General features: G+C 37.1%; 1 protein-coding gene across 2 annotated transcripts in view; it reads right to left on the bottom strand.

The window, feature by feature from the left end:
• LOC147312948 (exostosin-1) overlaps positions 1-15,797 on the bottom strand; it is a 435,823-nt gene that overhangs the window by 268,066 nt on the left and 151,960 nt on the right. The window lies entirely within an intron of this gene.

The following is a 15,797-nucleotide window of genomic DNA, read 5'->3' as shown; positions in this document are numbered from 1 at the left end:
ACGAGAGAAAAAAGTGGTTCATTTCCAGGGTTTGAAATTTGAAGAAATCTGAGCGACGGATGAATTTCCTACCCTCAAACAAGTCCAACTCATTTCAGAACGGTAATACGTGAGAAAGAAATTCTTGAATTGTGAGCGTCACGAGTGTCTGAAGATATACCGGGACAAGCCTCATGTCTTAACTTTGCTTCGTTAAGGAGATATGACGATTCGAATATGCCTCTCATTACAGAAATGCAGCGGTGATTTTGAACAAACTCTCCATTGACTTTATATGGAGAGTTTTCCGACATTGTGTTGGTCTGAGGAGATTTGCGAAAGTTCTATGAATACCACAACAATGATAGTGACATTTTCGGAAACCCAGCAAAAATACCTATGTTTTGATGTATAATTTGTGGAAGTTGAGTGAAGATTGAGCAAGTAGCAAGAAGTTGTTCGGACATGAAGAGAAGACTGCAAAACCTTCAGTGGCACACTGGAAGCCAAGTGCATAGCAACCATAACAACGCATGTATTTTGTGAAAAATCACAATTTTGCAACTGAAAACTTTAAGAGGCATAAAGGTAAAACGGTAAAAGATTTGAAAAAGCTGAATCGTACCTGAATAGCCCAATAATTTGAGAACATTTTAAAGTTTGAATGGTTGTTCTACGTGAAAATATGAGGAAGTAGTTAAGTTTCAGAAACAAGCAAATTTTAGCAAAATTGCAGAAGTTTCCCATTCATTTCAATGGGACAAATTAAGCTTAATATTTTAAAAAGTATAATAGTGAAAAATACCAAAAGACATAGCAGGAATTAGCAGAAATAGCAGAATATTTTAAAATTTGAACGGTGAAAATCGGCTGAAAATTGTGGAAGTAGTTAAGTGCCAAAAAGTGTACGGAAGTCCCAAGAGGAACTCAATAGTGTGGATGCTTAAAGCATCCACACAACTAGAAAAATTTGCATTTCCTGCGAAAATGCAGTGTGGATGCTTTAAAGCTGAAGCTGTATGCAAAAAGTAGCTGAAAAAGCTGAAAAGTTGCAGAAATTGTAAAAACTTTGCAGAAGCAAAGGAACTTTGCTAAAATGGAATAACTTAGCAGAACTGCAATATCTTAGAGGAAACATAATACTTGGCAGAAATACAATAGCATAGCAGAATTTAGCAGAAATATTGTAACTTACCAGAAACATAACTTCTCAAAAATACAAGAATTTAGGAGAAATAGTATAAGATAACAGAAAGAATATATTTAGACAAAAATACTTAAGCATTACAGAAACACTATGATTTAGAAAAATAGTACAACATAGCAGAAATACTGTGATTTACCAGAGACGCTGTGATGAACTATGAATATTGTAATTTTAAATTAAGACTATGTTTTAGCACAAATATTATAATTTGGCAGAAATACTATGATACAGCACAAATACTCTGGTTTAGCACAAATATTATAACATAGCAGAAATACAATTATATAGCAGAAATGCTATATTTAGAAAGAAAAGTATAATATAGTAGAAATAGTATGATTGAGCAGAAATACTACAATATAGCATAATAACAATGATTTAGCAGAAATACTATGATTGAGCAGAAGTACTAAGATGTAGTAAAAGTACTTTGATTTAACAGAAATACAATTATGGAGGAGTAATACTTTAAAATGGGAGAAATATTGATACACACACACATATACACAGAGCCTAAAGGTAAGAGTATTTGTGCCATGGAGTGTTAAGAATGTGAGGTCCATATTAGAAAAGCTGGTAAAATCATAAAAGTTTGCAGAATTGTAATAAATGATGAATATGAATTACTGGTCTGTGACAGTGTATTAATTTGTAGGGAAAAAAACATGTTGACCAAGGTGGAATCGAACCCACGATCTTTGGCTTGCAGACCCGTGTCATTACCAACTGCGCCACTGGGAAAGAGAGGAGCAGTTTTGAAAAACAGGGTGATGAGCAGTCAGAATTAGATCCCGGTGAGAGGCGAAAAACGCCGTTTTTTGGAGTTACAAAACGTTGTGTAACTCAAAAACTAGGTGGACTAGAGGCATAATTCTTGTACTGGGTGAATCAGCGGACTTTGGTGTACTTTGACTGCGATTTTCATTGCTCTTTGTACAACCGTCGCTGAGATATGACGAGAGAGGAAACGGAAGACCACAGACATGATTGGCTGGCTGGGAAGCCGTGCAGGCCCTGATATGTGATATGTGTCTGAGTCCGCACAGAGGATTGGCTGCCTGGCAGAAATATATAGAAATAGTATGATTAAGCATAAATACTACATTTAGCAGAAATACTATATTAAGCACAAATCCTATAAAAAGCAGAAATAGTATATTAAGCACAAATCCTATAAAAAGCAGAAATACTATATTAAGCACAAATCCTATTAAAAGCAGAAATAGTATATTAAGCACAAATCTTATAAAATAGCAGAAATAGTATGATTTAGCACAATAGTAATAAGTTAAACAGAAAAATTGGAAAAGCAAAATGGACAGCTGAAGAAATGCTGAACATGCTGAGGGTCCCTCAAATATACTTGTTAAATGAAAAAAATCAGCAAAAAAATATATAACAGCCACACAATCAGAAATATGTACACATAAGGAAACACACATGCACAGAGAGACACACACACAAGATCCAATTCAGTCAACCAGTCTAAATATATTGAATTTGAATCTTAGAATGAGATCATCCCATTAAAAGGCCTTCTCTCTCTCTCTCTCTCTCTCTCTCTCTCTCTCTCTGTCACACACACACACACAAACACACACTAGTGATGGGATTTCCGGCTCTTTTTAGAGATCCGGCTCTTTCGGTTCGGCTCACTAAAAAGAGCCGGCTCTTTCGGCTCCGAACCGGCTCTTCAGGTTGTTTTGTTGCTTTAATTAATTTATTATTAACAATAATATAAAATTATGCACAAAAGGAATTACTAACATAAAAACAAGTGGTTTTATTTATATATGTTTATATATAAATATATGCGGTGGCCCCTAGAGACAAAACACGTACAAACTCCAAAACACATTTCTAGCATGAACTGAACTTCCAAAGCCGAGCTACTAGATCACTTAAATTACACAATTGAAAGCATGTGTGTATTGTTTGTGTATTTATACACAGGCACTCATATATATATTCAAATAATTTAAAAAAAAGTTCATTTACCTGTTATTACCACACACCAAATCCGGTCGTTGGTACTTGCTGGCTTGTGTAGCCACAAGATAACAAAGGCTCAACACTGCGCCCAGCATCCTGGAGCACTTCTGTTGTCTTTTGTACGTGTTTTGAGTTTTTATATGCTTCTGAGTTTTTATGTGCTTCGGAGTTTGTACGTGTTTTGGAGTTTTTACGTGTTTTGGAGTTTGTACGTGTTTTTACGTGTTTTGGAGTTTGTACATGCTTCAGAGTTCGTACGTGATTTGAAGTTTGTATGTGCTTTGTCTCTAGGGGCCACCGTAAATATACTTTTATTTATTCACTCCACATAAAATGTAATAAATAAATCATATAATACAAAAATCAACTATTCACATTTCAAGTTTTAACTATTTAAATTTTCAGCTTTTTCCTTTCACAAATTTAAAGTGAAAAGAACACAAAACACTGCAAACCACAACACAATTAAATATAAATTATAATATGAAAACTAAAAGAACATGCATATTCTCTGTCATATGGACCTGCATGAATAAACTTTCTCAATCCTTTATCATCTGCAACTGAAAATAGTTGTGGATGATTACTATACCTTTCTAATGTTGTTGTCCCTGCCTCTCTTTCTCTCTCTCTCTCTGTAACTACCGCCCCTCCCCCCTCTGCCCAGCGTAAAGCACAAGGCTTGCGTGCAGAGTGAAGCGGAAAAAAAGTGCGAGAGAGAGGCTGAGAGAAAGAAAAAAAAAAAAAAAAACCCACGTGACGGCTCGCGATAAGGAGCCGGCTCGCGTCGTTCACGTCAAAGAGTCGGCTCTAAGAGCCATTTCGTTCGCGAACGACCCATCACTAACACACACACACACACACACACAGGGAGAGAGAAGTAAGTTTCTAGCTCAGTCAGCCTGGGAGCTGCTGAATTTGAATCCACCAATCAGAGAGCCTGTGCACTTTTTCCCGCCAAAACAGGTGCATCTATTTACACACGCAGCACAGAGAGACACAGGATTATCCGGTTGTTCAGTCTGACATCACTAGCCGTGTCTGGGTCTAAACTCCGCTGCAGGTCCATATATCAAACGATCACTATGGCATTACTGAGAGTTGAAAAACTGTCTAAAGTCTTTCATCTTTAATAAAATGATCAGCGTTCTGCTCTACCAGGTGTAACAATTGAGTTTAACATCCAGGCATCCATGAAAACAGAATTTATGACATTTAACGGAGTTAGAAGTTAGCAGGGAGTTAGCTCGCTAGCTTCTATCTAAATACAATATAGCATGTCCTGACTGCGGGGTTTTGGAAACAAATTAAAACGTACAGCTCTGTTATCACTTCCAACATAAATGAAGACAGAAAGCTAAACAGCAGTGACGTTTGTAGGGTTACTGAAGTTTGGCTAGCTGGTATATAATGATGTGCTACGTGACCACTAGCGACACAGCTATGTTAGCATAATATAAACAAGCTAACTTTTTTTCCACTTGATAAAAGTTACCGTGAGTGTTCTCGGTGGTCAGGAACAAATGTAATTGCATGGCAGGATGCTGTAAACGGACCAAACTTCAGCCAGGAGAACAACTGAGATAATCCATCCACAATACGAGGTTAGTCATTCATATACTGCTGCATGGGCTGGGCTGTAATTACATCCTAAGGTTTTAAAAACTGAGCTTAAATAAATGATTAGCGGTAATAAAAGCCGAGGGAGGTCAACAGTGATCGCTGACTGTTTTAGGAGCTTTTTGAGATCAAATAGAAGAAAATACATAACATTAAACATGTTAACAACACAAATGCCATATTAAATGCAGACTACTTTAGACCCGGAAGTAGGATTCGTCGCGTCATCACTGAACAACCGGATTGCAGTCTATTTCTCATAATGACGACTCCCCTCAAACAAATGACCATAATTTCCTAACCGTAGGGGCTAGAGCGGTCATTCTTACACCGTTTTGTTCAGAAGAGATGGGGGAATCTTCAAGTGTTGACAATTTATCATTAAAATATGAGTTTTTAGAGATATATGACATGGATGACTTGTTGACTTAGAAGCCACGAATTCCCCAATATGCAAATTTGAATGCCTCAGACCACATATATGATTGGCTGGCTGGGAAGCCGTGCAGGCCCTGATTTGTGGATTTGAATTCCTCAGCCCTCAGATATGATTGGCTGGCTTAGAAGCCATGAAGGCCCCAATATGCAAATTTGAATGCCTCAGGACACATATATGATTGGCTGGGAAGCCGTGCAGGCCCTGATTTGAAAATTTGAATGTCTCAGTCCTCACAGAGGATTGGCTGCCTGGGGACCTGGCAGAAATATATAGAAATACTATGATTAAGCATAAATACTACATTTAGTAGAAATACTATGTTTTAGCACAAATACTATAAAAAGCACAAATACTATAATTTAGCAGAAATACTATATTAAGCACAAATCCTATAAAAAGCAGAAATAGTATGATTAAGCATAAACACTACATTTAGTAGAAATACTATGTTTTAGCACAAATACTATAAAAAGCAGAAATACTATAATTTAGCAGAAATACTATATTAAGCACAAATCCTATAAAAAGCAGAAATAGTATGATTAAGCATAAACACTACATTTAGTAGAAATACTATGTTTGAGCAAAAATCCTATAAAAAGCAGAAATACTATATTAGGCACAAATCCTATAAAAAGCAGAAATAGTATGATTAAGCATAAATACTACATTTAGTAGAAATACTATGTTTTAGCACAAATAGTATAAAAAGCATAAATACTGTAATTTAGCAGAAATACTATATTAGGCACAAATTCTATGAAAAGCAGAAATAGTATGATTAAGCATAAATACTACATTTAGTAGAAATACTATGTTTTAGCACAAATCCTATAAAAAGCAGAAATACTGTACTATGATTTAGTGGAAAAACTATAAATAATCAGAAATACTATATTTGGCAGAAATACTATATTTTGCACAAATCTTATAAAATAGCAGAAATAGTATGATTTAGCACAATAGTAATAAGTTAAACAGAAAAATTGGAAAAGCAAAATGGACAGCTGAAAAAATGATGAACATGCTGAGGGTCCCTCAAATATACTTGTTAAATGAAAAAATCAGCAAAAAAATGCACAGGGAGAGAGAAGTAAGTTTCTAGGTCAGCCTGGGAGCTGCTGAATTTGAATCCACCAATCAGAGAGCCTGTGTACTTTTTCCCGCCAAAACAGGTGCATCTTTTTACACACGCAGCACAGAGAGGCACAGGATTATTGCAGCCTATTTCTCATAATGACGACTCCCCTCAAACAAATGACCATAATTTCCTAACCGTAGGGGCTAGAGCGGTCATTCTTACACCGTTTTGTTCAGAAGAGATGGGGGAATCTTCCAGTGTTGACAATTTATCATTAAAATGTGAATTATTAAAGATATTTGACTTCTAATGCACCATAACTGAGTAGAGCGAAGCAAAAACTGGCTTGACTTGCCCTCAAACAACGCTTTGTAACTCGAAATCTATTTGGAGTATCGATATCATTCTTTCACCGTAAGAGACAGCAGGCTTTGGTGAACAGTCATGGAAATTTTCAGGTCTCTGTGGAAATCCAACAAAAAGTTATGACGAGAGAAAAAAGTGCTTCATTTCCAGGGTTTGAAATTTGAAGAAATCTGAGCGACGGACGAATTTCCTACCCTCAAACAAGTCCAACTCATTTCAGAACGGTAATACGTGAGAAAGAAATTCTTGAATTGTGAGCGTCACGAGTGTCTGAAGATATACCGGGACAAGCCTCATGTCTTAACTTTGCTTCGTTAAGGAGATATGACGATTCGAATATGCCTCTCATTACAGAAATGCAGCGGTGATTTTGAACAAACTCTCCATTCACTTTATATGGAGAGTTTTCCGACATTGTGTTGGTCTGAGGAGATTTGCGAAAGTTCTATGAATACCACAACAATGATAGTGACATTTTCGGAAACCCAGCAAAAATACCTATGTTTTGATGTATAATTTGTGGAAGTTGAGTGAAGATTGAGCAAGTAGCAAGAAGTTGTTCGGACATGAAGAGAAGACTGCAAAACCTTCAGTGGCACACTGGAAGCCAAGTGCATAGCAACCATAACAACGCATGTATTTTGTGAAAAATCACAATTTTGCAACTGAAAACTTTAAGAGGCATAAAGGTAAAACGGTAAAAGATTTGAAAAAGCTGAATCATACCTGAATAGCCCAATAATTTGAGAACATTTTAAAGTTTGAATGGTTGTTCTACGTGAAAATATGAGGAAGTAGTTAAGTTTCAGAAACAAGCAAATTTTAGCAGAATTGCTGAAGTTTCCCATTCATTTCAATGGGACAAATTAAGCTTAATATTTTAAAAAGTATAATAGTGAAAAATACCAAAAGACATAGCAGGAATTAGCAGAAATAGCAGAATATTTTAAAATTTGAACGGTGAAAATCGGCTGAAAATTGTGGAAGTAGTTAAGTGCCAAAAAGTGTACGGAAGTCCCAAGAGGAACTCAATAGTGTGGATGCTTAAAGCATCCACACAATAATAAAGAATAAAGAGAAACAGGAACTCAATAGTGTGGATGCTTAAGCATCCACACAATAATAAAGAATAAAGAGAAACAGGAACTCAATAGTGTGGATGCTTAAAGCATCCACACAATTAAAAGTTTCACTGATAAACACACAATTTTTCCTTGCTTTGAATCCCATGTTCTATATAGATCACAGCTCTGATCTGGAGAACACTATTTTAAAATACTGTGTAGGGTTTTTGTCAAATGATTAAGAAACATACTCTCTGTCACAAGAGACAGAAAGGTTGTATCTTAAAAGAAAAGTCTCCAAAATTTAGTAGAGTCTGATGTCATGCAGTTTCATAAACATGTATTCTCCCCAAAGAATGACACCTGAAAACTTTGTGTTAAATGAACTTTTCTTTTCCCTTTTTAGGAGGCGCCTGATATCAACGTGAAACGCACTGCAGTACTTCGTGCCCTTCCTGTATACCTGCGGGAGGAGGACCCAGAATTCTTTTAGACATGTAATGTAAGTGTATTTTTGCATTACTTAAATTCTGCCAGTAAGATAAAATGCTATGGATTTTTTTAAATACAATTTAATACCCTAGCAGCTACCAAATTGTACAAACAAAATACCCTCTCTGTAGAAAACCCACACACACACAGGTCAGGAGCAGGGCACAGGCGTATCACAGCACTATGGCTATGCTGCAGGTGGCCCAAAAACCAGGCTGAAGTCAAGATTTAGTTTCTTTTTGAGATAAAGTCATGAAATAAAAAATTACTTTTTTTTTTTTAGAAAAATAATAAAAATACAAATTATGTAATGCAAGAAGCTAACACGTTAATGTACATTTTTCAAAAAAAGTAGAGTACCCTAACTCGTTACAAAGTAACCCACTACACTGCTGAATGTTTTGCTAGATTACAGGTCATGCTTGTCACATTCTCTCAAACCAACCTTACTTATTTAATTGGGGCGATCGTGGCTCAAGAGTTGGGAGTTCGCCTTGTAATCAGAAGGTTGCCGGTTCGAGCCCTGGCTCCGACAGTCTCGGTCGTTGTGTCCTTGGGCAAGACACTTCACCCGTTGCCTACTGGTGGTGGTCAGAGGGCCCGCTGGTGCCAGTGTCCGGCAGCCTCGCCTCTGTCAGTGCGCCCCAGGGTGGCTGTGGCTACAATGTAGCTGCCATCACCAGTGTGTGAATGTGTGTGTGAATGGGTGTGAATGTCTGGATGACTGAATGTGTAAAGCGCTATACAAATACAGGCCATTTACCATTGATACTGTGTCTATTCCAGGCGGACGCATTGGATGAGTCGACCCTCATTGACACTCCAGTTGCCCTTCTCACAGTGGTTACCGACGGCGCTTCCCAGTCCAGTCCATTTTACTTCCTCAAGCATGGCTGTTTTGGTGAAAGGTGACTAGGTGATGCGTGATATTCCCAGATTTGCAAATGCATTTGCTTTATTGTTTGGCTTGATCTATGCTCTGCATTTAGACTACCCCAGGAAGCTGGTTCACACATTTGCCTTAGTCCAAAATATCTTCATGGGGCTTGATGACGGCAAACCCCTGAAACCCCTGCCTACATGCTCTTAAGGAATATAAGGCAATGTTTGTTAGGACACGCACTCTGTTACTGAGCACTTTGTTTGAAGCACTTTAAGCACTTTAAGTTTACTACAGGCTTTGGGTGGATTTAACTCCATCAGTTTACCTAATTTTCCTATACTTGACTGCCTTATCTGGTTATTTGGAAGCTGATCGTCTTTGTACCCATTTTAAAAAATTGTTTTTCATTTCTATTTAAAAAAAAGTGATTAGTATTTGACTTTTTGTTTTGCATTTTTGTGTATTTTGAGAAAGATGCAATTAAGACTGATGTCGTCCTTTGTGAGTTTATAAAAAGATAAATGTTCTACACAGAATTTATAATGCTCACTTTATGGTGCCGATGTCCATGTTAGTTGTTTTATAAAAACATTTGTGATGTTTTTAAATTTTCATGAAAAAATGTTAAATAAACAAAATGTAAAGTAACTGAATTTCCGTACTTTTTTTTTTTTAGTAGTCTACACTCACAACATATCTTTTAATTAATAATCAGATAATTTGAGTTTAGGTTGTAATATAATTGCATTGTGTTGCATCAAAATAATAAACTACAAGAAACACAAAAATATTGAAATTAAAGTATACAGTCTTTGAGTAAAGCTCAATTAATAAAATAGAAAATATAATTTAAAATTTTTAGGTTAACAATAAATACAAATTTTGAGTACCCCATACTTAGAAGATATGAGTTTTTGTACTTAAATCTTTTGAGGTAATCAGTTTCCACAAAAGTTTTAAGTTCAGTCAACTTGTTCGGGTTTACAGTGCAGAGTTGTACAGTAGGTGGAGCGCATAAAAACTGTCCACAATACCTAACTTAGAGTCTCTTTTTCTGAGTAATCCACAGCCCGGCTATCTTCCCAGGTCGCTGTGTGAGTCTTCACATCAAATACATATCAGATTCTAAGAGTTATTGCTTAATTAAAGCTGTCTTTGTGAGTTTTTAATTGGAATTGGCATAATAAAACTAATTTATTGTGTATCTTTTGTTTGTCTGAAAAACACTGGAGACAAGAAGGTAGATGAAAAACATGATCAGTAAGGATATGAATGGACAAACAATCCTATTGAAGATTAGCATTAGTGAGGGTCGTTGTTAATGTCTCTTTTGCTCTTGGAGTGGGCCTCAAAGAGAATACAGTATTCAGGTTCAGGTGCTTTAAAGTGACCACTTTCATGGTAGTACAAGAGTTTCAATGTTGGTTTGTGTTCTATGGAAACACCAAGGTCTCTAATAATAATAATAATGATGATAATAATAATGCTTTTACTTTTGACTCACAAAATACAGCTAAAACCCTTAAACCCTGCTCAACATTTGGCAATAAAACCCTTTCTGATTCTGATTCTAAAGCTACAAGGCCTACGATTTTTTTACCATCTCAATCAAAATGTTCATGCTGAAGTACTACTATGGTTTATATACAACTGAACTCTTGTCAACGCTCAGCTCAGAATGAAACATGATCGTTGATGTGTGATAATTTGTCACATTTAAAAAATGATAATAGATGCTCTATATTTTCTTTTGGTGTGCTTTGGTAAAAAAAACAAAAAACCATCAGACACAAGTCAGGTTGGCTGCAAATAGCTGCTGCTAGGTTATCAGTAGTTTTAAGCTCAAACACCCTACCCTAATACTCTGCTGCACAATCCCAGCCTTATTTTTTTTACTCTTCTTTAATTTAAAATCACTGTTATATATTTACATTTCCATGCTCTTACAGCATAAGGCCCTCACTATGTTCCTTGTACTTTAACTTTGTTTATTTACTGTAAACTGTAGTGTTTTTATTCTTTATCCTGCTGCTGTAACACAGTAATTTCCCTTAAATAAAGCATCTGTCTGTCTGTCTACAGCACCATGCCTTAGGCTGTATCAACAGTTTAATCGTGTGTGGATATTTTTTTTTAAGTCATGATATCATTGATGCAGACTGTGGGTAGATTCTTTTTTTCATTGTTGCTTTACAATAAGGAAAACAGTAACATGTAATTATGAAAGAATGAGTAAATAAAAGAATTGAAAATAAAAAAAGATTGGCCTGAAACACTCATCACACCCTGATAATTCCTGATCCAGGATTATATAATAAGCAATAATTTTTAGCAATAGTTTTATCCGATACCGGTGCCAAATCGGTACTTTTGAAACAGTGCCGGTGCTTAAACAGTGCTCGAACCGGTGCTTAAAGAATGGAGAACACAAACTTTGTCCAAAAACCTCTCATGTTCAGCTGTTTTTTTTGTAAAAAGATAACAATGTTAGCCTTTTCTGCAGCTATGTGGCATATATGGTATCACTCTTGGCTGGAAGCAGTGCTCAAACAATGGACAAACACAAACTTTATACAAAAACCTCTTATGTTTACCTGTTTTCCACTTTTTCTTTGGTCATTTTAGCCTTTTTGGCCAGGGTGAAGGGAGTATCTGCCATCAAACAAGAAGACAGCATGTAGCTATGATGATGTTTGCTAGTTCACCTTACCTGCATTAATGTAATAACGTGGTTAGCCTACTCAACGTAAATTACACACTAACAACATTAAGCTACGCACGCAGAGAAGAACGGCTGCTGCTGCATCATCATCCTCATCATTTCTGCTACACTGGCAGGGCTAGGGGCCAGGACTCTATTCTTTGGGTTTTTGGGGGATGTTGCTCCGGGTCCGATAACTGGCAACCCACCCGACGTGCACAGTGTGAGGTCTCGCAGCAAGCTATCAAATACGGCGCATTTCTCGGCTTTTAAAAAAAACGCTATGCGTCGCCAGCTGTTTAATCGGATTCTTGGTGTTATCTCCTTTGACAGTATCACAGTATCAGCTTAAAGCACTTGTTGCAGGCTGCTGAGTTTGCATATTTTGCTGTGAAGTACAGCCAGACTTTTGACCGCTTCGCCTTGGACATTTTTAATCTGTAGCTCTGCATAAAAGAACGTACGTACCTGGGCCCGCCTACTATCCTCGGACACGTAAAATGATTGGCTAGAAGTGTATCACAGCTCAGGAAAAAAAAGCATCGAAATAAAGCACCGAAATGTGCGCTGCTTTTCGGTCTGGTTACTACCGTTTATGTCAGAACCGGTACACCGGTACCCATCCCGGTACCCATCCCTACTAGTAAATATGATTCACTTTACTCGAGGTGCCACAAAGAATAAGAAATGTTGGAGTAATTAGTAATGAATGAACAGTTGATGCTCAGTGTTTGAATTAGAGTCAATAAGGAATAACTCATAAAGAAAATGGGGAGATAATCACGTTACCACTAATTATGAATTACTCATTACCTAATGATTCACTTATTTAGTATCTCCCAGACCGTTCTACAGTAGAAGAAAATCATTATCAATAATAAAGTCTTAAATCAAGGGTAATTAGGGAAGTATTGAAGAATGACTGATTACATATGAGTTTTTCTTGATTTGTTGGTCATTCATTCTGTAGTAACTGAGCATATGTGTCTCCCTATTAAATGTAATGGTCTATGTGTGCATTTCCCTCCTTTTTGAACATGTGACAGCCACACAAACATGAAGGAAATAAGGCAGTTGCACTGGATGAGTTACAGGGAAACAAGTAAAAAGGGTCAGTTCAATTTTATAAACTTAAATAGTGACGGAAGTGATAGTAAAATACCTCACAGAGGATTGCTTGTGTCTTATGATTGAAAAAAATAATTAGTTAGACCCATAGGGCTGATTTTCTATAACACTGCCAAAAGATCTATACATATAGGTAACTTTAAAATGAATCTTCTATATGTAAAGTCTGTGTGCATGTATGTAAACAAATCTATACCCAACCCCGAAGCAGCTAATCTGGCTACAGAAAGAGACATGCAGGCATACTGAGGTGTCACAGATAGAGAGGATGGATATCTCTCACTGTCACCTGAAGACAACCTAAAGGGCACCATAGACTGACCTGGAAAATGACACCTGCATCCTCCATGAAATTAAACAAACACACACAGCAGCCATGCAAGCAAAGTTTGTTTTAGGCCTCGCTTAAAACATATCGATCTGAAATGAGATGTGGTCAGAGAAGGGATGAGGTTAGTAAGGTATGTGTGTGTGTGCGTTTGTGTGTGTGTGAGGGTCATTCGTGTCATTGGCAGTGGTTGTTTACCTAGAAGCGATTGCTAGCCTCACACACAAGCCCTTCCCAGACAGAGACGCGTGGTAAATAATAGAAGAGTGATGACAGAGGGCAGACGCACACAAACACAGATCAGCATCAAGGTTAAAGATGGGTGTGGGTGTAATGGGAGAGCTCTTTATCAACATGTCATTAATATAGGAGGAGGGTTCACCAAACCAGGGAGGCAGAGAGGAAAGAGGCAGTCATACTGTGAGCAAGGGTCCTGACATCTGCATAACAAATGCATGAGAGGTCTGTATGTCACAGTGACAGCTGAGTCAATATGAATTCGGCTGCAAAGTAGAGTCAGGTGCCTGACCCCTAACTTAGTCATATTGCAGACTTCACTTGATGCTCACAAAATAGCTCAAGATCAGATATCATAACATTAGCATTCATGTGATTTTCATTGCCAGCTACACACAAATGTTACAGTGAATAACTTCAAACGTCTTCCGCTGTTCAGATGTTCGGCATGCTTGTCCTCATCATGACTGGACTACATGATTGGTCTTTTAGGAAATAAAGATAATTTGCACTTGTTGGATTTTTAAACAAAAGCAGGGAAAATACAACACACGAGAACATGTTTGACACTAGTTTTGCTTCATGGTTCAAGTTTTTGGATCAGCTTGTGCACCCTTAAAAGCAATGGACCTTAAAAGCTCAGCCTCACTTAATAACCATTTGCCACATATGGTGGGTTGTCCCTTGTGTCTTATGTTTTGCTTTGCTTCCTTTATCTTATTATTCCTTGATTTGTCTCTGATGCACCCTCGTGTTACCCATTTCCCACATTGGCCTTTGTAGATTTATGGCCTCAGTTTTCCCCTGGTCAATTAACGTGATGTCTGTTGTCCTTCCTCATCTTCTCCAAACCACTTATTTTGCTTGTGTTAACTTCAGCTAATTGTCACCAGCCAGTGATTGTGGACTTGTGGCCACATAAAGGTTAATTTTTCATCTGTTTGGTTTTTTTAAATAATAATTCAATCCTACTACACGGATAAAATATGTAAATATTAAATGAAAGAAAAGCAATGCTCATAGTCTTATTTTTATGTCTCCGGGAAGCACATCTGGATATTTTTCTTGATAATATTTTTTATTTAAGTGTTTAAAATATAAGTAATTTTATGAGTACATGGATATACAAAATTATCTCAATAAACCGAATCTATTTAATTGACTCAGCACACAATTATACATTTTAATAATACAAAGTAATGTAGTAAGTTGCTGCTGTCTACAAATAAAATACCTGTACTGTTAAGGGCAATCTAGTCCCTGCATCTCTGTGTAAAAGATGAATGCATTTTAAGTTTGAAAAGTTAAGCCAAACCCTGCATTCTTTCTGATGGCCAGCAGGGTGTGACTGTAGTGAAGTTTGGGGGAAAACAGTGCTCAGATCCTGGGTTTGGGACTTCACTTTCCCAATGAGTTTAAGGCCACTTTTGTCACATTCCCGGGTCTGTTGACCCAGCGTTTTAAGTTTTAGTTTATTTGGATGTCAATGTTTATGTTTAAGTTTGTTAGGTTAGTTAAATTCATTTGTTTATTAGATTCCCCTTGTGTTTTCTTCCACTATATCTAAGTTTAACTTTATGTGTTTCATGTTTGTTTGTCTTATGTTCAGAGATGGGCAGTAACGCGTTACTTGTAACGCGTTACTGTAACCTGATTACTTTTTTCAAGTAACGAGTAAAGTAAGGGATTACTATTGCAAAAACGGTAATTAGATTACCGTTACTTTCCCGTAGGAACGCTGCGTTACTGCGTTACTAAAACCGTGATTTTTTGCGAGAATGTCTCACGACAGTGACGTAAGCGAGTGCGCCGTTAGTGACAACAGCTGTGTGCAGATCAACAATGGATCACATATCGATTGTGGGAGAGAGTATTAGTGTGCAGCGTTTAAAGCGTGGAAGTACTGACCTTACTTTGAGTTTGATTCCATAAAAAGTGACAAAAACATTAGTGTCCTTCGTGCGTGGGAAGAAAACTTCTTTTTACAGCGAAAAAAAACCCTAAACTTCCAAGCAAGCACCGAGTGCGCAACGACGTAATGGGAAACTCACAGAGAAAGTCGCGGATTCTTCAACTGACCGTGGCACACCTGCACCAGGGTAAACCTCCGCCTCCCGCAGTCCTGCTTTACAGGCAAGGCAAGGCAAGTTTATTTGTATAGCACAATTCAACAACAAGGTGATTCAAAGTGCTTTACAGAGACATTAGAAACAAGAACAAATAAAAAGCATGATTTAAAATTAGTGCTGTCAAAATTATCGCGTTAATTGTTAAGATCAA

Source organism: Aulonocara sp. 'chitande type north' Nkhata Bay, linkage group LG15 (genome assembly GCF_057382095.1).
Source record: "Aulonocara sp. 'chitande type north' Nkhata Bay isolate Kocher_YH1m ecotype deep benthic linkage group LG15, A_spYH_male_GT1.1, whole genome shotgun sequence".
Taxonomy (NCBI): Eukaryota; Metazoa; Chordata; class Actinopteri; order Cichliformes; family Cichlidae; genus Aulonocara; species Aulonocara sp. 'chitande type north' Nkhata Bay.
Note: the sequence above shows the minus strand (reverse complement) of the source record. Positions and strands in the feature narration are given on the sequence as shown.